General features: G+C 37.4%; 1 protein-coding gene and 1 pseudogene across 2 annotated transcripts in view; one reads left to right on the forward strand and one right to left on the reverse strand.

The window, feature by feature from the left end:
• The window catches only part of PJA2 (praja ring finger ubiquitin ligase 2), a 76,377-nt gene extending 56,317 nt beyond the window's left edge, over positions 1–20,060 (reverse strand). Inside the window, exon 1 of one of the 2 annotated variants that reach the window (XM_022591535.3) lies at positions 19,935–20,060. The gene's annotated coding sequence lies outside the window, so the exon portion shown is untranslated. The remainder of the gene's footprint in view (positions 1–19,934) is intronic. The other variant, XM_089909171.1, reaches the window with a different exon arrangement.
• LOC149749605 (uncharacterized) lies at positions 19,500–21,467 on the forward strand (annotated as a pseudogene).
• The last annotated feature ends 2,507 nt before the right edge of the window (positions 21,468–23,974 follow it).

Genomic DNA, 23,974 nt, shown 5'->3' on the forward strand with positions numbered 1-23,974 from the left:
AAATAGATCAAAAGAAAGCTGGAGTAACAATTCTCATATCAGACAAAATAGACTTTAAAATAAAGACTATTACAAGAGACAAAGAAGGACAGTACATAATGATCAAGGGATAAATCCAAGAAGAAGATATAACAATTTAAATATTTATGCAACCAACACAGGAGCACCTCAATACATAAGACAAATGCTAAAAGCCATAAAAGGGGAAATCAATGGTAACACAATAATAGTAGGGGACTTTACCACCCCACTTCCACCAATGGACAGATCATCCAAAATGAAAAAAAATAAGGAAACACAAGCTTTAAATGACACATTAAACAAGATGGACTTAATTGATATTTATAGGACATTCCACTCAGAAACAACAGAATACACTTTCTCCTCAAGTGTTCATGGAACATTCTCCAGGATAGATTATATCTTCGGTCACAAATCAAGCCTTGGTAAATTTAAGAAAACTGAAATCATATCAAGTATCCTTTCCAACCACAACACTATGAGACTAGATATCAATTACAGGGAAAAAAAACTGTAAAAAATACAAACACATGGAGGCTAAACAATGTTACTAAATAACCAAGAGATCACCAAAGAAATCAGAGAGGAAATCAAACAATACCTAGAAACACGATGACCCAAAACATATGGGATGCAGCAAAAGCAGTTCTAAAAGGGAAGTTTACAGCAATACGATCCTACCTCAAGAAACAAGAAACATCTCAAATAAACAACCTAACCTTACACCTAAAGCAATTAGAGAAAGAAGAAAAAAAAAAACCCAACGTTAGCCGAAGGAAAGAAATCATAAAGATCAGATCAGAAATAAATGAAAAAGAAATGTAGGAAATGATAGCAAAGATCAATAAAACTAAAAGCTGGTTCTTTGAGATGATAAACAAAGTTGATAAACCATCAGCCAGACTCAGGAAGAAAAAAAGGGAGGGCTTCCCTGGTGGCACAGTGGTTGAGGTTCTGCCTGCCAGTGCAGGCAACACAGGTTCGTGCCCCGGTTCGGGATGATCCCACATGCCACGGGGCAGCTGGGCCCGTGAGCCATGGCTGCTGAGCCTGTGCATCCGGAGCCTGTGTTCTGCAACGGGAGAGGCCACAACAGTGAGAGGCCCGCATACAGCAGAAACAAACAAAAAAAAAAAAAAAAGGGAGAAGACTCAAATCAATAGAATTAGAAATGAAAAAGGAGAAGTAACAACTGACACTGCAGAAATACAAAGGATCATGAGAGATTACTACAAGCAACTGTATGTCAATAAGATGGACAACATGGAAGAAATGGACAAATTCTTACAAAAGTACAGCCTTCCAAGACTGAACCAGGAAGAAATAGAAAATATAAACAGACCAATCACAAGCACTGAAATTGAAATGGTGATTAAAAATCTTCAAACAGGGCTTCCCTGGTGGCACAGTGGTTGAGAGTCTGCCTGCCGATGCAGGGGATGCGAGTTCATGCCCTGGTCCAGGAAGATCCCACATGCCGCGGAGCGGCTGGGCTTGTGAGCCGTGGCCGCTGAGCCTGCGCGTCCGGAGCCTGTGCTCCGCAACGGGAGAGGCCACAACAGTAAGAGGCCCGTGTACCACAAAAAAAAAAAAAAAAAATCTTCAAACATACAAAAGCCCAGGACCAGATGGTTTCACAGGCGAATTCTATCAAACATTATAGAAGAGCTAACACCTATCCTTCTCAAACTACAGGACAATATGACTGATGAACACAGATGCAAAAATCCTCAACCAAATACTAGCAAACAGGATCCAACATCACATTAAAAGGAACATACACCATGATCAAGTGGGGCTTATCCCAGGAATGCAAGGATTCTTCAATATTTGCAAATCAATGTGATACACCATATTAACAAATTGAAGGATAAAAACCATACGAAAATCTCAGTAGATGCAGAAAAAGCTTTCAACAAAATTCAACACCCATTTATGATAAAATCTCCAGAAACTGGGCATAGAGGGAATCTAACTCAACATAATAAAGGTCATATTTGACAAACCCACAGACAACATAGTCCTCAATGGTGAAAAACTGAAATGATTTCCTCTAAGATCAGTTACAAGACAAGGATGCCCACTCTCACCACTATTATTCAACATAGTTTTGGAAGTTTCAGCCACAGCAATCAGAGAAGAAAAAGAAATAAAAGGAATCCAAATCAGAAAAGAAGAAGTAAAGCTCTCACTGTTTGCTTATGTCATGATACTATACATAGAGAATCCTAAAGATGCAACCAGAAAACTACTAGAACTAATCAATGAATTTGGTAAAGTAGCAGAATACCAAATTAATGCACAGAAATCTCTTGCATTCCTATATACTAATGATGAAAAATCTGGAAGAGAAATTAAGGAAACACTCCCATTCACCATTGCAACAAAAAGAATAAAATACCTAGGAATAAACCTACCTAAGGAGACAAAAGACCTGTATGCCAAAAACTATAAGACACTGATGAAAGAAATTAAAGATGATACAAACAGATGGAGAGATATACCGTGTTCTTGGATTGAAAGAATCAACATTGTGACAATGACTATATTACCGAAAGCAATCTACAGATTCAATGCAATACCTATCAAAGTACCAATGGCATTTTTCAGAGAACTAGAACAAAAAATTTCACACTTTGTATGGAAACACAAAAGACCCTGAATAGCCAAAGCAATCTTGAGAAAGAAAAACGGAGCTGGAGGAATGTGGCTTCCTGACTTCAAACTATACTACAAAGCTACAGTAATAAATACAGTACGGTACTGGCACAAAAACAGAAATATAGATCAATGGAATAGGATGAAAAGACCAGAGATAAACCCACGCACATATGGTCACCTTATCTTTGATAAAGGAGGCAAGCATATACAATGGAGATAAGACAGCCTCTTCAATGAGTGGTGCTGGGAAAACTGGACAGCTACATGGAAAAGAATGAAATTAGAACACTCCCTAACATCATACACAAACATAAACTCCAAATGGATTAAAGACCAAAATGTAAGACCAGACACTATCAAACTCTTAGAGGAAAACACAGGCACAACACTCTATTACACAAATCACAGCAAGACCCTTTTTGACCCACCTCCTAGAGAAATGGAAATAAAAACAAACATAAACAAATGGGACCTAATGAAACTTCAAAACTTTTACACAGCAAAGGAAACCATAAACAAGATGAAAAGACAACCCTCAGAATGGGAGAAAATATTTGCAAATGAAGCAACTGACAAAGGATCAATCTTCAAAATATACAAGCAGCTCATGCAGCTCAACATCAAAAAAAAAAAAAACCCGATGTAAAAATGGGCAGAAGACCTAAATAGACATTTCTCCTAAGAAGATATACAGATTGCCAACAAACATATGAAAGGATGGTCAACATCACTAATCATTAGAGAAATGCAAATTAAAACTACAATGAGGTATTACCTCACACCAGTCAGAATGGCCATCATTAAAAAATCTACAAACAATAAATGCTGGAGAGGGTGTGGAGAAAAGGGAACCCTCCCACACTTTTGGTGGGAATGTAAATTGATACAGCCACTATGGAGAACAGTATGGAGGTTCCTTAAAATCTAAAAATAGAAAAAACTACCATATGACCCAGTAATCCCACTACTAGGCATATACCCTGAGAAGACCATAATGCAAAAAGAGTCATGTACCACAATGTTCATTACAGCACTATTTACAATAGCCAGGACATGGAAGCAACCTAAGTGTCCATCGACAGATGAATGGATAAAGAAGATGTGGCACATACATACAATGGAATATTACTCAGCCATTAAAAGAAGTGAAATTGAGTTATCTGTAGTGAGGTGGATGGACCTAGAGCCTGTCATACAGAGTGAAGCAAGTTGGAAAAAGAAAAAAAAATACCGTATGCTAACACATGTATATGGAATCTAAAACAAAAGTGGTTCTGAAGTACCTAGGGGCAGGACAGGAATAAAGACGCAGATGTAGAGAATGGACTTAAGGACACAGGGCGGGGAAGGGTAAGCTGGGATGAAGTGAGAGAGTGGCATGGACATACATACACTACCAAATGTAAAACAGATAGCTAGTGGGAAGCAGCCACATAGCACAGGGAGATCAGCTGGGTGCTTTGTGACCACCTAGAGAGGTGGGATAGGGAGGGTGGGAGGGAGACGCAAGAGGGAGGGGATATGGGGATATATGTATACATATAGCTGATTCACTTTGTTGTACAGCAGAAACTAACACACCATTGTAAAGCAACTATACTTTAATAAATGTTAAAAAAATAAACTAAATAAAATAGTAATAAAGCAAAAGACTTAAGCAAACAGAATAATGAATGTTCATATATCTAAATGAACACAGTATACACTGAAGTTGATACATACTAAGCCTACACCTTGAACTGCCTTCAGAATCATAGTTCTCCTACACCACTGAGTAGTCAACTAATAGACCAGCTTGTATAATACTTAAAACTTACACATTTATTATTATTATTTTTGCGATGTAGCCCACTCACTTCAGTAACATCACCATACCTCTGTTAGAATAATGTGCTGGTTTTATAATATGTCCACAAATTCTTTGATACTTCTCCCTTCAAAAAGCAGAGCCTAATTTGTTCCCTTTAAGTGTAGGCTATAATTAGTGACTTTTTTCTAATGAAGATAAAATGATAGAAGTAAGTGTGTGATGTACAAGATTCAGGCACAGAAGACATTGTGGCTTCCTCCTTACTCTCTCTTGGCTCACTCTCTCTGGGAGAAGCCAGGTGCTACACCATAAGATCACTCAAGTAGTCCTATGGAAAGGTCCACATGATGAGGAACTGGCAGTTTCTGCCAAAAGCCAGAAGAAACTGAGGTCTTCTGGCAATAGCCATGTGAATGAACCACCTAGGACGCAGATCCTCCAGCCCCAGTCAAGGCTTCAGATGACTGCAGTCCCAGCCTACATCTTGATTGCAGCCTCATGAGACCTTGATCCAAAACTACCCAACCAGGCTGCTCCTAAATTTCTGACCCATAGAAACTATGAGATAATAAATGTCCTGAGCTGCTAGGTCTATTGCTGCATAACAAATTATCCTGTATTAGATAAATACAAGCAATTTCAATTACGTGTACTTAGATTCTGAATTTTCTTATATTTCCACCTATCACCAGAACGAAGATTTTCTAATACCATCTCATGAAAGTACATTTTCTCCCTTTAAAAGATCTACTTATTCTCAGCTTGGAAAGTGCCATGTTAGGGATAACAGTATCAAAATGAATTATACTGGTCTTTTGCTTGTTGACAGTGTCAGAACTGCTGTTTAGCACTTACACTCCACCTATCACCTAGTAGATACTCATTGAAAAGCTACTGGATCAGGAACACTTACTTTTAGAATTTACATCTAAATAATTTAAATGAAGTTTTAGGCAGAAAGAGAGAGAAATCAGTTGAACTTCCAAAGGAAAAGTTTCAACTGAAAGCCTGTATCTATACCACTGTGATCCATTTGCTGGGAGCCAGAAAAAACTCACTTGGAAAAAAAAAAAAAGGGGGGGGTGTTAATGACATATAACATTGTATTAGGTGTACAACATAATGATTCAATATTTATATACATTGTGAAATAATCACAAGTCTAGTTAATATCTGTCACTATACAGAGTTTTGAAATTTTTTTCTTGTGAAAAGAACTTTTGAAATCTACTCTCTTAGCAACTTACAAATATGCCACATAGTACTATTAACTATTAGTCAACATGCTGTACATTACATGCCCATGACTTACATATTTTATAACTGGAAATTTGCACTTTCTGGCCCCCTTCATCCATTTTGCCTGCTCCTAGCCCCCACCTCTGGCAACTACCAATCTGTTCTCTGTATGTATGAGTTTGGGTTTTTTTGTTTTATAAGATTCCACATGTGAGATCACATGGTATTCGTCTTTCTCTGTTTGATTTCTTAGCAAAATGCCCTCAAGGTCCACCCATATTGTCACAATACCAAGATTTCATTCTTTTTAATGGCTAATATCCCATTATATAATACATACATATATATATATATATATATATATATATATATATATATACACACCACATCTTCTTTATCTATTTATCCACGGGTGGGCACTTAGGCTGTTCCCATATCTTGGCTGTTGTAAATGATGCTTCAGTGAACATGGGGTGCATATATCTTTTCAAGTTAGTGTTTTCATTTTCTTCAAATAAATACCCATAAGTGGAATTTCTGGATCAGATGATAGTTCTATTTTTTAATTTTTTGAGGGACCTCCATATTGTTTTCCATAGTGGCTGTACCAATTTACATTCCCACCAAGAATATATGGTAATGAATGGTAACTAGACTTTTGGTAATGGTCACTTTGTAATGAACACAGATGTTGAATCATAATGTTGGACACCTAAAACTCAGATACTGTTATATAAAAAACAGAACAAAACAAAAAGTTAGTTCAGAAACAAATACAATTTGATCCAACTATTTGAAGAGGGAAGACTTGATTACTCTTCCAAGCCCACTGGAATATTTATTTTATATTCTCCCATATTTAGCTTTACATATATGCTTCCAAAGTGCCCTAGAAATGTTTCTTAAAATTCCTCTTAAAACAAACTTTTATAATTAACTAGCCTGCATTTCCTTTTAGTAAGATAATTCTTTAGTCATACAAAATTTTGTAATTATTACCACACTTGAGCTATATATTCAGAAATCAACACTTCATGACAAAATGAGTTTATGACAAACTCTGACAAATGCCACTAGAAAGCTGTTTCATATATGTTGGAACCAAGTACATTGAAACCTAGCTTCCTAACATTATCTCATCGTTCCACTTTCAGCTGCAAAGGCAAAGTAAATATCCCAAGAGATTAATAAAGTATCCATTTTGAACAATGTAAGCTTGCACTTGATTCTGTTTCACGCTTACATATTATTTTTAATGTATCTCTAGATTTTTCATGTCTTCTATCCACAAGCACAAACAGCTGCTTATACATATATACAACTGCAAAATATTCAGTACATCTAACTAGTAAACAATAAATAAGGACTGAGGTGACATTACTCCCATATATCACTGTAAGCAACTGGACACATTACTAAAACTAACTTCAGTAAATCAAGTAATCTATTATCAACCACAAGACTTGAAAGTTACAAGCTGCTACACAAGCAAACTTCCAGGCTACGACTGGCAAATTCTGCAAGGAACAGCTGTAGAAATGATAATACCTAAATCAGAGAGAAAATTTCAGGTACAGCTGTTAAACTTCTAAGATGAAATGGGTTTGCTATCCCTAGTTACAAGAGGTAACCTGATAAAAGGCTATACTTGATTAACTACTACTCTTCTCTGAAAACTTTTTTGTAAACCACTGTAAAAGAGGAACAGTAAACTCAGCATTGGTACAGTGAAAATTACATTACAGAACATAACTCAAACATAAAATATACATAATCAGAAACAAATAATCCAAAAATGTTATATTTAAGTAGGTAAAAAACTGTATTTTCAAATTCTGTTCTGGTAAACCCTCTATCTCACCAAGTGTTTATAAACTTCTCATTCTGTTAAAAAAAAAAGTGTTAACAAAATACTGTTTTTTTTAAAGACTATCAACAGCAATCCTTGAAGAAAGACTTGAATGAGCATACACCCAACACATTAGAACAATATTTTCTGTGTTTTACTGGAAGCATGATTGGCTAAGGGGGAAAAAGATTAACAAAAGAAAAGTAAGATGAAAAAATATAGTATCAATTCATTAAAAAACAAGATGAAGAACATTCTTCAAATTTACCTCATTTAGATAGGAAGATCTCTGATTCCAATGTGTCACAAATAAGGATGCTGCTCAACCTACCCTCTTTTGAGATGTGCAAGTCAATCAGCTCAGAATAAAAAAGCTGCAGAGAACTAACACAACACTGTAAATCAACTATACTTCAATTAAAAAAAAAAAGCTGCAGAGATTTATTTTCATGTCAGTGAGACAGGAAAAGAAAAAACAAGGGTACAGGAAATAAGGAAAATAAAAAATAAAATGTTATGCATATGAAAAGGTAGCAAATTTCATCTGATGTTAAAAAACACAAAATATGCTCAGAATAAATTAATGTATCTGTGATAGACATTTAGATGTGAGCAGTACCAAAAAAACAACAAAAAAAAGGGAACATATGTGAATGGCGGTTGGGGAGATACAGAAACAAGCATGCAAAATGTTGAAGCAAGATGATATGTACGTGGGGGTTCCTTGTACTCTACTGAAATTTGTTTGGAACTTTTCATGATAAAAACTTAAATTATTTTCCTTTTCTCTGCAATCATTTGTTGAAGAATTGTTTACATATAATAAAGTATAAAACTCAAGTATACATTACAATTCAATGAATTTTTACATAGGTATATATCTGAAAAACTACCACCTACGTCAAGATGTAAATAATATACCATCACTTCAGAGGGTTCTCTCTCTCTCTCCTTCCAATACACTGACTCCTCACGAACCAAAGGCAACCACTCTCCTGACCTCTATTACCTCAGTTTAGTTTTTCCTATTTTAAACTTCATACAAGTGGAATCATACATCATGAACTCTTTTGTGTCTGTCTACTTTTGCTTGACACAATGTTTCTGGGATTCATTCACGTTATGAACATCCTTGTACATGTTTTGTTTTGTTTACCTTTCTTGGGTACATCTGACCTGAAATTACTGGATCACAGTCCACAGCTATGTTTAGCTATAACACATACTGACAGTTTTGTAAAGGGGCTGAAACAACCTGACATTCCCACCAGCAATATATAAGAGTATCAGTTGTGGGCTTCCCTGGTGGCGCAGTGGTTGGGAGTCCGCCTGCCGATGCAGGGGACACGGGTTCGTGCCCCGGTCCGGGAAGATCCCACATGCCGCAGAGCAGCTAGGCCCGTGAGCCACGGCCGCGGAGCTTGTGCTCTGCAATGGGAGAGGCCACAACAGTGAGAGACCCGCGTACCGCAAAAAAAAAAAAAAAAGAGTATCAGTTGTTTCATATCCTTGGCAACGCTTGATATTGTTTCACATCCTTGGCAACACTTGATATTGTCAGTCTCTAATTTCAGCCATTCTGACAGGGGTGTGATGGTGCCTCATTGTGACATTTCCCTGATGAGTAATAATGTAGAGGAAGGATAATCAAACCCCGGGCCGCAGACCACTACCAGTCCGCAGCCTGTTAGGAACCAGGCCGCACAGAAGGAGATGAGCGGCGGGAGAGGGAAGCTTCATCTGCCACTCCCCATCTCTCCCCATTGCTTGCATTACCACCTGAACCATCCCCCCTTGCCAGTCCATGGAAAAACTGTCTTCCACGAAACCAGTCCCTGGTGCCAAAAAGGTTGGGGACCACTGATGTAGAGCACCTTTACCTATGCACATTGGCCTTTTGGATAACTTCTTTTGTGAAGACCTGCCTGCTTTTTTGCGTATTTTTTAATGTGTGTTGTTTGCCTTTTTCTTTTTGATTTTTAAGAGTTACTTATATTTTTCTGGATACAAGTCTTTCACCAGATTTACTTAATGTGAGTATATTCTTGCAGTCTGTGGCTTGCCTCTTTTCTTTAATGATGTCTTCATGAATAGAAATTTGTAACTGATTGTAGTCTAATTTATCAATTTTATGTTCTATTTAAAAAATTTTTGCCTACCCCAAGGTGATGAAGATATACTTCTAGGTTTTCTTCTAGAACCTTGATAATTTTAGCTTTTACATTTAGTTCTATGATCCAACTCAAATGAGCTTTTGAATATAGTATCAAGTAAAAATCAAGGTTCATTTTTTCCCAAATAGCCAATATCCAATTTATCTAACACTATTAAAAGTAAATGTTTTCTTAACTTCAGTGGAGCTTTTGTCATAAACCAAGAAACGACATATGTGAAGGTCTATTTCTAGACACTCATATTCTTCCATTGGTCTTTTTGTCTACCTGGTTCTAATATAACACTGTCTTAATTACTGTAACTTTATAGCAAGTCTTGAGACATTTACATTTTGATATAAATTTTGGAATCCACTTGATTAAAATTTTTAAATTCTGGGATTTTAATTGAAATTTTATTGAACCTATAGCTCAACCTGGGGGAAACTGACATTTTAACAATATTGAGTTCCTACCATATAAAGATGGACTATTTCTCCACTTATTTAAGTATTTTAAAATGTCTCAGCACTGTTTTATATTTTTCAGCGTAGAAGTTTTGCCCAAGTTTTTATTATATTTATCCTTAGGTATCTTACATATTTTGATGCTATTCTAAATGTACTTTTCTAATTTTATTTCATACTTTTTGGTTGCTAACACACAACTTACAATTAATTTTTGCATGTTGTCCTTGTATCCAGTCACCTTGCTAAATTCACTTATTCTAAAACTTTGCTGGTAAACACTTTTAAAATTTTTTTCCAGTTTTTAGGGCTTCCCTGGTGGTGCAGTGGTTGAGAGTCCGCCTGCTGATGCAGGAGACATGGGTTCGTGCCCCAGTCTGGGAAGATCCCACATGCCGCGGAGCGGCTGGGCCCGTGAGCCATGGCCGCTGAGCCTGCGCATCCGGAGCCTGTGCTCTGCAACGGGAGAGGCCACAACAGTGAGAGGCCTGCGTACCGCAAAAAAAAAATTTTTTTTTCCATTTTTTAAAATTAATTTTTTTTGTCCTGAGGGCACTGGTTATAATTCCAGCATAATGTTAAATAGAAAAAAAAAGATATGGGACATGAAACAAGGTTTTTCATTGAGTATGATATTAGCTGTAGGGTTTTTTTTGTTGTTGTTGATACTCCAGAAAATTAACAGTATTTTCTTCTATTCCTAATTTGATGAGGATTTTTTAACACGACAGATGGTGACTTTTGTCAAATGATTTCTCTATCTACAGAGATGATTGTATGAGTCTTCTACACTGTTAAAGAGATGGACTACATTGATTAATTGTAAAACAACAAACCAACCTTGTATTCCTGGAACAAATCTGTGATATCTTTTTTACATATCACTGGATTATCTCTGTATCTATGTTCTTGAGAATTATTGGCCTGTAATTATCTCTTTTTTCTCATGTTCTTGTTAGGTTTTTCCTACCAAGATTATGCAAAAATCATAAAATGTTCAGGGAAATGTTTTCTTTTTCAGTTCTCGAAAAAGTCTGTGTAAAATTACCATTATATCTTACTTAAATGTTTGAGAGGTTTACCAGTGAAGCCATCTGGGCCTGGGGTTTTCTTGATGGAAAAGTTTTTAATAAATTCAATTTGTTTTTCAAAGATTATGACCTTTCATTCAAGTTATCAAATGTACTAATATAAAATTGTTCATAATTTTCCTTAACAATTTAATATCTATACAATTTGTAGTGATGCTTCAGTTTTTCATTCTTAGTATTGGTATTGTCTGTTGTCCCCCAATTTTTTCTTGATCAGTCACTACAGGTTTATTATTTTTTAAAAGTCTTCTCAACAAACTGTAAATTTTTCTGTTTCACTGATTTCTACTTTTATATTTACTACTTCCTTCTTTCTGCTTTCTTTGGGTTTAATTTGTTGCCCCCTTCAGTTGTGAGCTTACACCACTGATTTTGAACTTTTCTTCCTTACTAATATATGCATACAGGCATACCTCAGAGATATTGTGGGTTCAGTTTCAAACCACCAAAATAAAGTGAACAGTGCAACAAAGGAAGTAAATTTTTTTTTGGTTTCACAGTGTGTATAAAAGTTACATTTTTGCTATACTGTAGTCTATTAAGCATGTAATAGCATTGTGGTTAAAAAAAAACCCAATGGACACAACTTAATTAAAAAGTATTTTACTGAGGCTTCCCTGGTGGCGCAGTGGTTGACAGTCCGCCTGCCGATGCAGGGGACACGGGTTCGTGCCCCGGTCTGGGAGGATCCCATATGCCGCAGAGCGGCTGGGCCCGTGAGCCATGGCCGCTGAGCCTGAGCGTCTGGAGCCTCTGCTCCACAACGGGACAGGCCACAACAGTGAGAGGCCTGCATACCGCAAAAAAAAAAAAAAAAAAAAAGCATTTTACTACCAAAAAAGTGCTAACTATCAGTGAGAAAATGCTGTTGGACAAATGGCACCGATAAACTTGCTCATTGCAGGGTTGCCGTAAACCTCAGTTTGTAGAGAAACACAGTATCTGCGAAGTGCAATGAAACAAAGCACAATAAAAACGAAGCGTGCCTGTATAAAGCAATAAAGTCCTCTCAAAGCACTGCTTCAGTTACACTCAACAAGCTCTGATGTAATACTTGTTGCTTTTCAGATCAAAATATTTTCTAATTTCCATCGTGACTTCATTTTGATTCATGGGCTATTTAGAAATGTCTTGATTAATCTTCAAACATTTGGAGCCTTGATAGTTATTTTCTGTTCCTGAGTTGTAATTAATTCCACAGTGATCAGAAAACATGTACTGTATAATTTCAATTCTGTGAAATTTGATCATACTTCAAGGACCAGAATATTTTGGCAAATGTCCCAAGTGCACTTGAAAAAAAAAGTATAGTCTTCAGTCTTTAGATAAAATGTTCTATGAATGTCAATTATATCAAGTTGATTAATCATGTCATTCAAAATTTCTATTCCCATACTGATATTTTTATATAATTGTTCTATCAGTTACATAAAATGTATATGTAAAATCTCCAGCTATGAATGCATACCTATCTTTACTGCTAATTATATTAACTTCTATATTCAGAAGCTATGTTATTAGGTAAACACACACTTAGGATTATTATATCGTCTTGATGAACTGACCTACTTATTATGATACTTTCCTGTTATCTCTTATACTTCTTCCTTTATGTCTATTTTGTACAATATTAATATAGGCACATCAGCCTTCTTTTGGTGAGTGTTTGCAAACAATATCCAATCTTTTTACTTTCATATTATGTGTGCCTTTAAAGTGCTTTTCTTTTTTAAAAATAAATACTTTTAAAGGTTTTTTTTTTTAATCATGCAAACATGAATCAAAAGAAAGTTGGAGTGGCAGTATTAATATCAGATAAAGTAGACTGCAGAAGAAATATTACCAGAGACAAAGAAGGATACTATATAATGACAAAGGGGTCAATTCACCAAGAAGACATACAATCCTAAACATATATGCATCTGACAACAGAGGTTCAAAATTCATGAAGCAAAAATAGTTAGAACAAAGAGGAGAAATAGACAAATCCACAATTATACTTGGAGACTTCAATTCTTCTCAGTGACCAACAAAACAAGTAGACAAAACCTCAGTTAGGAAATAGAAAACCTAACAAGCACCACCAGTCAACTGACAATTACAGAATATTTCATATAAATATATAATTTAGTTTTTAATATGGAATGTAGAATTTATAGAATATTCCACCCCAAAGCAGAATATACATTATTTTGAATTGCACATGGAACATTTACCAAGACTTACCATATTCTGAGTAATAAAACTTCAAAGAATTCAAACAAAATTATACAAAGTATGCTTTCCATCTAAAACAAAATTAAGCATAGAAATCAATTATAGAGCTAGGCAAAATCAATAAATAATTGGAAATTAAACAATATATTTCTAAACAAACCATGGGTCAATGTGAAAGTCACATAAGAACCCAGAAAATATCAACATAAAACTTTGTGGGACCAGGGCTTCCCTGGTGGCACAGTGGTTAAGAATCCTGCCAATGCAGGGGACACGGGTTCGAGCCCTGGTCCCGGAAGATACCACATGCCATGGAGTAACTAAGCCCATGTGCCACAACTACTGAACCTGCACTCTAGAGCCTGCAAGCCACAACTACTGAAGCCCACGCACCTAGAGCCCGTGCTCCACAACAAGAGAAGTCACCGCAATGAGAAGCCTGCACACCACAAAGAAGAGTAGCCCCCGCTCGCCACAACTAGAAAGAGCCCCCGCGCAGCAACAAAGACTCAACACAGCCAAAAATAATAAATAAATAAATAATAATTTTTAAAAAAATTGTGGGACCATCTAATGTGGTGCTTAGAAGGAAAAGAAGAAAGGTCTCAAATCAATAGCCTAAGCTTATACCTTAAAAAATTGTAACAGAGTGGATTTAAATCCAAGGCACATAAGAAGGAATAGTAAACAGCAGAAATCAATGAAATTGAAAACATTTGTTTTTTGAGTAATAAAATAAAAAGCTGGATCTTTGGAAAAATTAACAAAATTGGTAAATGTGGAAACAAACTAATAAAGACAAAAGAGGGGACACATTGCCAATATCAGGAATGAAAGAAAAGACACCACTATAGATGCTATAGACATTAAAAGGACAATAAAGAAACAACTTCATGGCAATTAATAGATGAAAGAGACAAATTCACTGAAAGATACAAACTACTAAAGCTCATATTGTAGGTCACTCACATAGTCAAAGACTGAAAGTTTTTAAGAAAAATTAGATAACCCTAACCATCCTATACCTATTAAAGTAATTAAATTTATCCTTTAAAGCCTTTCAACATATTAAACTAGGCCCAGATGAGTTAGCTTGCAAACTCTGACAAACATTTATGAAATAATACTAATCCTATCCAAGATTTTTCGGGAAATATAAGAGGAATAAACACTTTAAACCTATGAGGCCAGCATTATTCTGATACAAAAATATTATACAAAAAGTTATTCTTCATGTACACAGATACCAAAAAATACTCAACAATTAGCAAATCTAATCCACCAATTTATGAAAATGATAATACATCACAACCAAGTGAAGCATATCTAGAGAATGCAAGGTTGACTCAACATCTGAAAATAAATCAATGTAATCCATCTTATTAACACACCAAAGAAGACAAACCATAAGATCATCTCAATAAGTACAGTTAAAACATTTGAGCACAATGTCCAATCATGATTAAAAAACTCTCAGCAGTCTAGAAACAGAATGTGGACATCATTAACTTGATAAAAGGATTATTATACTTAATATAATAATATGTAGTATATAATAAAACCTGATAAAAGGCCCTTGTATACTTAATAATGAAAGATTGAAAGCTTTTCTCTTAAGATCAGGAACAAAACAAGGATATCTGCTCTCACCACTCCTGTTCAACATCATACTGGAGGGCCTAGCCAGTGCAATAAGGAAAAAAAAAGGGTGGTAGGGGAGGTGGTTACACACAAACTGAAAACAAAAGAAACAAAACTGTTCTATATCCACAAATGATACAACTATCTACACGAGAAAATCCAAAAGAATCTACAAAAAAAAAAATGTTACTAGAATAGGTGAGTTTAACAAGGTTGCCAGGTTCAAAGTCAGTATACAAAACTGTATTTCTAAATACTGTCAGTGAACAACTGGACATGGAAATTTAGGAAAATTATATTTATAATACCATCAGAAGTGATGAAATACTTGGATATAAATCTGACAAAATATGAACAACATCTGTATGTTGAAACTATAAAATGCTAATGACAGAAAATGAAGATCTTTGATTAAAACAAAATAGATGGAGATATCCTGTGTTCATTGATTGAAAGACTCAATATTAAGATGTCAATTCTTCCCAAATGGATCCATGCATTCAATATAATCTAAATTAACATCCCCTCAGTACTCTCTGTAGAAACCAACAAGTCGTTTCTAAAAAATTTATGGAAAAGCAAAAGAACTAGAACAGCCAGAATGATTTTGGAAAAAAATAAAGCTGAAGAACTTACATTACCTGATTTTAAAACTTACTATAAAGCAACAATAATCATGACAATGTGGCATTGGCAAAATGATAGATACAAAGATCAAGGGGACAGTCCAGAAACAGACTCACATACACGGTCAATTGAGTTTTGACTAAGTTAATTCAATGCTGGAAAGGAAAGTGTTCCCCAAAAATGGTGCTAGAATTGGGAAAATAAACTTGACCCTTATCTCACACCATATACAAAAATTAACTCAAAATGGATGATACACCTTGACATAAAAACTATAACATTTGTAGAAGAAAACGTAAGAGGAAATATGTGTAACTTTGCACTGAGCAAACAGAACACAGAAATACAAATCATAAAAGGAAAAACTGACAAAGTGAATTTAGTCAAAATTAAAAGCCCCTCTATTTTAAACAGTTAGGAAAATGAAAAGGTAAGCTTCAGACTGCACTCTCTGTATATGCATCTGTGTGGGTCAAAGGACTTGTACAGAAAAATGTATAAAGAATTCCTCCAACTCAATAAGACAAACAACTCAACGTTTAAAAATGGGCAAAAGATATGAACACGTACTTCACATGAACACATGAACAAATTCTCAATATCATTAATCATCAGATAAATACAAATTTAAAATACAGTGTCATACTTCCACATATCCACTAGAAGGGCTAAAATTAAAAAGACTAAAACGACCAAGTGTTGATGAGAATGTAGATCAACTAGAACTGTAAAATGGGAAACAGTTTGGCAGGTTCTTATAATTAAACATTTGTTTACAATACAACCCAACAAATCCATTTCTAAGTATTTACCCAAGAGAAATGAAAACATATGTTCACACAATAACTCATGAATGAATGTTCATAGCGGCTTTACTAATAACAACCGCAAACTGGAGACAATCCAAATATCCATATATAGGTGAAATGGTCAATAACTGTAGTAAATCAATACCATAAACTACTACTCAGCAATAAAAGTGAACCAGCTAAACATACAAACATATGCATTACCCTCAAAATCATAGTGAAAGAAAAAAACATGGATGCAAAAGAATACATATTACATAATTCTGTTTATATAAAATTCTAGAACAAATGAAACCCATTTATAGTGAGAAAAAGAGGACAAACTGTTTCCTAGAGCTGAGGGTGAAAATGTGACTTACTGCAAAAGGGCAGAAGGGAACTTTTGGGGATGACAGAAATATTCTGTATCTTTATTAGGGTAATGAAAATATTCTACTCTTGATTGTGGTAGTGGAGACATGGGTGTATACATATATCAAAACACACCGAGCTGCGGCTTCCCTGGTGGCGCAGTGGTTGAGAGTCCGCCTGCCGATGCAGGGGACACGGGTTCGTGCCCCGGTCCGGGAAGATCCCACATGCCGCAGAGCGGCTGGGCCCGTGAGCCATGGCCGCTAGGCCTGCGCGTCCGGAGCCTGTGCTCCGCAACGGGAGAGGCCACAACAGTAAAAGGCCCGCGTACCGCAAAAAAAAAAAAAAAAACAACACACCGAGCTGTACATTTTATTGTACGTAAATTATCCTCAATAAAGTTGATTCTTTAAAAAAGAGTTCTCTTGGGAAAATATTAACCAGGGAATACTGGTGATGCCCCTATACGACCACTCAAAAGACATCAAAAACATCAATAAAATTCAATACCCATTTATGGCTTTTTAAAATGTCATCAGAAATGAAAAACAACAATAAAACCATCTTGGAATGCTAAGAATACAAAAACACATTTTAACCTATTATACTCTCCATTTATCAGAAAGCTTCAGCAAACATCATAATTGATTGCTAAAACGTCAGAAACAACACCAAGTTGAACTATCATTGCTATTATTTAACATTATATAAAACATATAATAGCCAAAGCAATGAGGAAAACACACAAATTATAAAATTTAAAAGAAAGCCACAAAACTGTATTTTCAGATAATCAACTCAATAAAGTGATTAGATACATGATAAGCAGAAAAAAATTCAAAAGCTTTCATGTAACTGGAGGGGGAAAAAAAGAGAAAAAATGTTACTAGAAAGTTTCCATCCACCAGAGCTATCAAATCATAAAATAGCTAGGAATACTAAGAAGGAATGTCATACATATGGGAATAAAACTATAAAACTTTCCCTAAGCAAGGTGTGAATAAAATGTAGAGACATACCATACATACACATATTTCTGAGGGGAGAGACCCAGTATCACGAAGGTCAGTTTGCCCCATATTAATCTAAAATTTCAATATAATCTCATTCAAAATACCTGAGGATTTTTAATTTAATTTACAAGTTGAGTCTAAAGTTCATTTAGAGAAGAAATGCATAAGAGTCAAGAATAATTTCAAAATGAGTAATAAGGAGGGAGAAACGGTTATCAAAATTTTAAATATGCATTCTCTTTTTAACCCAGCAATTCCATTTCTAGGAATCCATGCTCCAGAAATAATCACATAAAGAGGAAGTTTCCTGAACAGCTCTTAGAATGAAGGCAGAACTAGAAGGGCAAGTGGGAGGTATACTTTTTCCATTACAGTCTTCCATACTGTCTGAAGTTTTAAAATTTAAGATTTAAAGTTTGTAATTAAAAACAAATAAATGTAAAAGTTGGCTTCAAATAAAGCATTATTTGTGATAGGAAAAAGAAACTAATTAATTCAAATATCTTTCAGTAAGGGAATGGTTAAGTAAATTACAGCCCATTGAAGCTATTGAAATATCATTTAGTTTTTAAAAAGTATCAGGGAGACAAGTAAAGATGGCCAAGATATGTAATTTAGTGAAAAAAGCAAGTGATATACCAATGTGTTTGGTATACCCCACCAAATTCCCCCAACTTTACATGTATGCATATGTGTTTAAAAGTGTACATGAGAAAGAAGTACAATACTGTTAACTCTAGACAGTGGAATGAGACTGGGGGATGAAAGGAAATGTTCACATTTTACTTAATAGTTCATTTTCTGTATTGCTGAATTTTACATCTAGTTCGTATGTCTGTAATTAATTTTTTAATTAAAGTTATTTCATATAAAAATGATAAATTCCAGAGGACATGGGAATAATAGTTTAAACGTTTATAAAAATCTTTAAAACGTTTATCTTCATGTTTATTTACATACTCTGCAAATGATCTATAGTCTTCACCAGAGGTGGCTGCCAATGTAAAGAAATTTAACTTACCAGATATGATAAAAATAACATATTAGGCCTTTAAAAAAATCATAAACTTCCCCGAACCAGTAGGCTCAAAGCAGTGCCTATGCGTATGTTAAAAAAGAAAAAGAAGAAAAAAAAAATGCCTGGAGAGGTTAAGTCTCCTAAATAGATTCTTCCTCTCAGTAAAAAAGACTACCTCCTCCCCTCTTCTTCAACTTGGTCTGAGCGGCTTTAAACTCACCATTTTGAATGTGCGCAAAATGATTAACAAGCAGTAATCTCAGGGAGGCCGAAACTGAAGGTGCATCCGCCAGAGGCGTGCTCTGACCTGACAGCTCTAACTAGGCGAAGCATTGATGGAATGGTGCTAATATCGGGAGATGAACGATTGTTATGGTCTGTACAGGGTGTCTGCGTGACAGAGCCTCGGTGACAATCGGGAAAAATGCAAATACAGTCAGTAGACCGACGGCAACGGAAGGTTTTTCGAGGAAGGGGTGCTGATGCAGGCCTGTGGCGTAAGATGGATCAGCTCTACACAGGGTGACTGGAAATGGGCAGAGAGGGCGGGTGAGAGGTGTTAGTAGGTGACACACTCTTCTAACACAGTCGCGATTGTAGGGATTAAGGCAGCGGGGTCCTTGGCCAAGGCACCAAGGACAGCAGAAGAGGCAGCAAGAAAAAGCGGCCGGTGGAGACCCCAATACCAATCTATGCCATCGCCGGAGGCAGCGGGCGCTGCGGCCGCCAACAAGAGCGTGGCCCCAGGTTCGGGCTGGACAGGACCCAGAAGGAGAAGAAGGCCTCTCCCAGCCATCAACCCCACCCACCATGGCCGGCGCGGCGGGCCAGGGACAGGCCCCACTCCTTCTCGAGGACAGAAATTAAGAAACGGAGGAGGTGAAGGCAGCAATTTCCTCGCCTTGTCCCTCACCTTCCCAACACGAGAACAAGCCAGATTAAAAAAAAAAAAAAAAAAAACCCTCACCGAACTGTGCAGCGGCTCCGGAGCGAGAACAGCGCTCGATCCTCCAACAAACACCACCGCCTTCTTCTCCGCCTCCGACTCCTCCCCCGCCGAACGCGCAGCGGCTGGCGGCGGCGGCGGCGGCGGCGGCGGCTTCGGCGGCAGCGGCGGCGGCGGCGCCGGCGGCGGAAGCAGAAGCGGCCGCGGCGCGTCCCGCCCCTTGCGCCGCGGCAGAGGAGAAGGAGGAGGGAACGCAAGCCCCGCCCCCAAAACAGAGTCGACCAATAGGCTTAAAGGACCTCTGCGGGAAAAATCCACATACCCAATCGGAACCTGAGGAGTGGGCTCACGTCAATGGTTGGGACGTGGCAGAAAAAGGGAAATATACTTGGACTGTCTTTACACCCTGGTCCCGCTTTCTCGCCCAGGGGCAAGTTCACCGATTGGCCGTAGAGCGGAAGGACGAAACCCACCCCTGCCTGGCCCCGCCTCCGTTCCCTGCAGCACTGCGACGTTGGGGGGCAGGGGCGGGGCACCATGCTAGGGCTGGAACAGCAGGCCTTTTGTGGTTTGGGCTGGGAGAAAAGGGCGGGGTCTCAGGGAAAGGGAAGCGGGTGCGGAGAGCTAAAGGAAGAACTGGCGCAGCTAGACTTTCAGAAATGTCAACAGCAGCAACCAAGATGAAGGCGTTAAAATCAATACTAATTTGACTGGAAACCTAACTAACAAGGTTAGGGTCTCCTGGCATAAAGTTCAAACCTTTGCAGTTCAGATATGGGTGGGCCAAGAGAAAATAGCAGACGGAGGAAGGGCAGGTCTTCCTCCCTGCCCACCTTGCCTAAACACTATATAGTGCCTTCTCCCCTCCCACTCCGCAGTCCCCCAGTCAGTCGCCTGCCCCTTCTTTTCTGATTCTTTTGGGGATGGGGGCGGGTTATAGGGGATGCCCGCGTTTCCTCTGTATAGCTATGGCCTGACCAGAGACTTCCAGTTGAACCTTGGGGCTGATGGGTTGTCAAGCCGGGAAGTAACATCACATGCAACCAAAATAAATAACAACAGCTGTAGTCCCTGGACACCTTGCTTAATTTAAACAAGGATAACAGTTTAGGCAGTCATGTCACTGGTGCTAAATTGTTTCTTCATCCTGCATATGTCCTCTTTTTTCATCCTGAACGTGTCCGCTTCTCTGATTACAGTACCACTCTCCTCCCATCTTACCCCCAACTCTCTTCACCTCTTCACCCCCTCCGCACACATGCCCAATGCCCAAGATATATTTATCGCATCCCCTCCGCCAAGAGTTAAGAACCCCATTTCTTGTGCTGTCCCTGGCAACTGCGAAATCTCCTGCCAGTGAACCAAGACTCATTTTTTTGCTTTTGATGAAAACAAATTATCCCAGATTTCCTATAAAACTTGGACTATGAGAATTTGCTTGACATTTTGTGAAGCCAAACTAACTCTCAGCCCACTCCAGTAGTACATTTCTTACCCAGAAACCATTTCCCACTTGATATTTCTCTACTTTACACATGTTGCTCTAGAAGTTGTGGCTTTTTCTCCATACAAGTCTCTCCTTCTTTGAAAGAGAATTGATACTTTAATCACATTTCCTTGATCTCCTTTTAGGTTGTTGCATATTGATTCAATTGGGTACACTAACCAGTTTGTTGGGGCAGGGTTTCCCCAAATTTCAATCTCTTTCATACCATATCTGTGTATACCACTCGCAGTAGTATTTATTATTTTCTTTAAATAAATGTGTCTTTCTTTCAATTTCTTTAAGAGTAAAACCTTTATAAATGACTATTAATGGAAAACTGTGTCACCTCTCCTAAGCTGAAAGTAACTGAAAGAAAAGTGAACATAAAACAATGTTTTTAAATTCTGGGGATAGAGAGTATTTTTTCTACTAAGATCTCTCAGCCTAAAGACTACTCCCTGTAAAAAGGGAGCGTTACTAAGCACTAGAAACATTTAAAAAGCAGGTAGGCAAATGGCATTTTTATCATGATGTAATCAAAGGTTAGAAAAATAGTCATTGTTTTTAATCCTGCATGCATGTCCCAACTAAAGTTATCCAAGGCATCAGAAGTGATCTATGTTACTCTTTGAGAAACACTCTTGTGGAGGCTTATAGCATGTATTCCAGAATCAAAAGACTATACTCTCATCCTAGCTCCCGCATTTATTGCTGAGTGCCTCTGGACTCTTACATCTCTGGTCTCAATTTCCAGTTTAAATATGTGGAAAGTAATAAAGCCTACCCATGACCTGTTGTACTATAGACGAAATAACCTAATAAATGTGAAACATATCATACCTAGCATGTAGTAAGTACTAAATACATATTTATATTGGCTTATGTATTATATTATTACATAATATAGAGATATGTATTAATGACATATGTATTATTATTGATTTCAGAGGTGGGAAACACTCCCTAAGGCAATGAGTTGAATGTACCACAGGATGTAATGCAGTAGTTAGTTCTTAAAGAGTGATCCCCATATCAACAGCATCAGCATTACCTGGGAACTTTTTTAAAATGCAAATTCTCAGGTAGGTCCAACCTCAGACCTGAATTGGAAACTCTAGGTGTGGAGCCAAGCGACCTGTATCTTAGCAAGCCTTTGAGGTGATTCTGATGCACGCAAAGTTGGAGAACCACAGATGTAACAGAAGGAGGATTGGTAAAGGAGTGAGAGGACCTGAATTCAAATTATATCCTTAGAGTGACATCAGCAAAAATGCAGATGTAAGCACCTCTGAAAATTCTTTTCTCCGTAAAAGCAATGAGAAAACTGGCAAAATTGTCAGAGTCAACTTTTTCAGAACTGTGGAAATCAACCAAGGGCTTGCAGCAACCCAGGAAGCATTTATTCAAGAAAACAGCTGAATCTCAGTAAGAAGAGCAAGGTTTGTAATGTTTTGGCTTGTTCTAATCTAATCCCATCATCTCCAACTCCACTATAGCACTGAAAAACAATAGTTGACAATCATGGTGAAAAGAGCAGCCTGGCAGATATCAGACAAGGCAGAATGAGGCTGGAACTCCTCCAAAGCCTAATTCCAAGAGAAGAGTCATCATTTAACCTATCTGGTGGTTCCCCAGAAGATCTCACTTGCAAGCCTATCTTGATTTGATTTGATTCAGAGCCAAACCAGTGGTTTTCTGGGGAAAAGGCTTTTCCCCAGAAGTGTTCGGAAAAAACAAAACAAAACAAAAAAACACAATGAAAGGGAATTGATTAACTTTGCCACACCTTAGGCAGTGGAAACAGGTTGGGGCAGACAATAGGTTAACCAAAAAGCTTAAAAGGAAAAGCTGGAGATTTGTCTGTAGGAACTTTGTAAGCTCCAACATATTCATGAGAATCCAGAAACTCACACACATGCCCAGGGCTGTGCTAAGCAGTGCGTAAGCTCAGGAAAGACCTGAGAAGGCCCTAAACATTCACCTAAGGCTGACCTTGAGGCTTTGCATAAGCAAGAAGTGAAGACTAAGGGAGAACTGTCAACTGCCTGGCTTGGTGTTGAAGCCCTGCCCAAAACACACACACACACACATACCCTCAACAAACCCTGGGAGACATACTGATTCAAGGCATCTAAGGAAATCTCTGTCTAATCATTAGATGAGCGTGAAGCTAACCAAACAGAATCATCAATGGCCACACACCACTGCTGATGAAAACTTAATCAGTCAATATAAGAAAGAAATGGAAAATTTTATTCAAGACAAATTGAGAATTATAACCCAGGGAACAGCAACTCAGAAAGCTCTGAGAATAATCTGCCCATTAGAATTCAAGGCACAGTTATATAAGCTTTTTGAGACAGGGCTGTGCATTAAATGATGTATTATTGAAGGTTTACATAATCCATATCTAAGCATCATCGTGGTCCCTTACAAGATCAAGAAGCAATGTTATCTTTTAAGGAGTTGTCTTGTTGATGCCAGGAAAATGTTGCTCTTTATGGTTGAGCAGATATTTCTGCTGATGGGGGAGGTTTGGTCAATATATAATGCGCAGTAGAGGGGAGAGAGGAAG

This window comes from Delphinapterus leucas, chromosome 3 (assembly GCF_059928025.1).
Source record: "Delphinapterus leucas isolate spDelLeu-1000000601 "Yukka" chromosome 3, BTC_Dleu_Yukka2, whole genome shotgun sequence".
NCBI classification, from domain to species: Eukaryota; Metazoa; Chordata; class Mammalia; order Artiodactyla; family Monodontidae; genus Delphinapterus; species Delphinapterus leucas.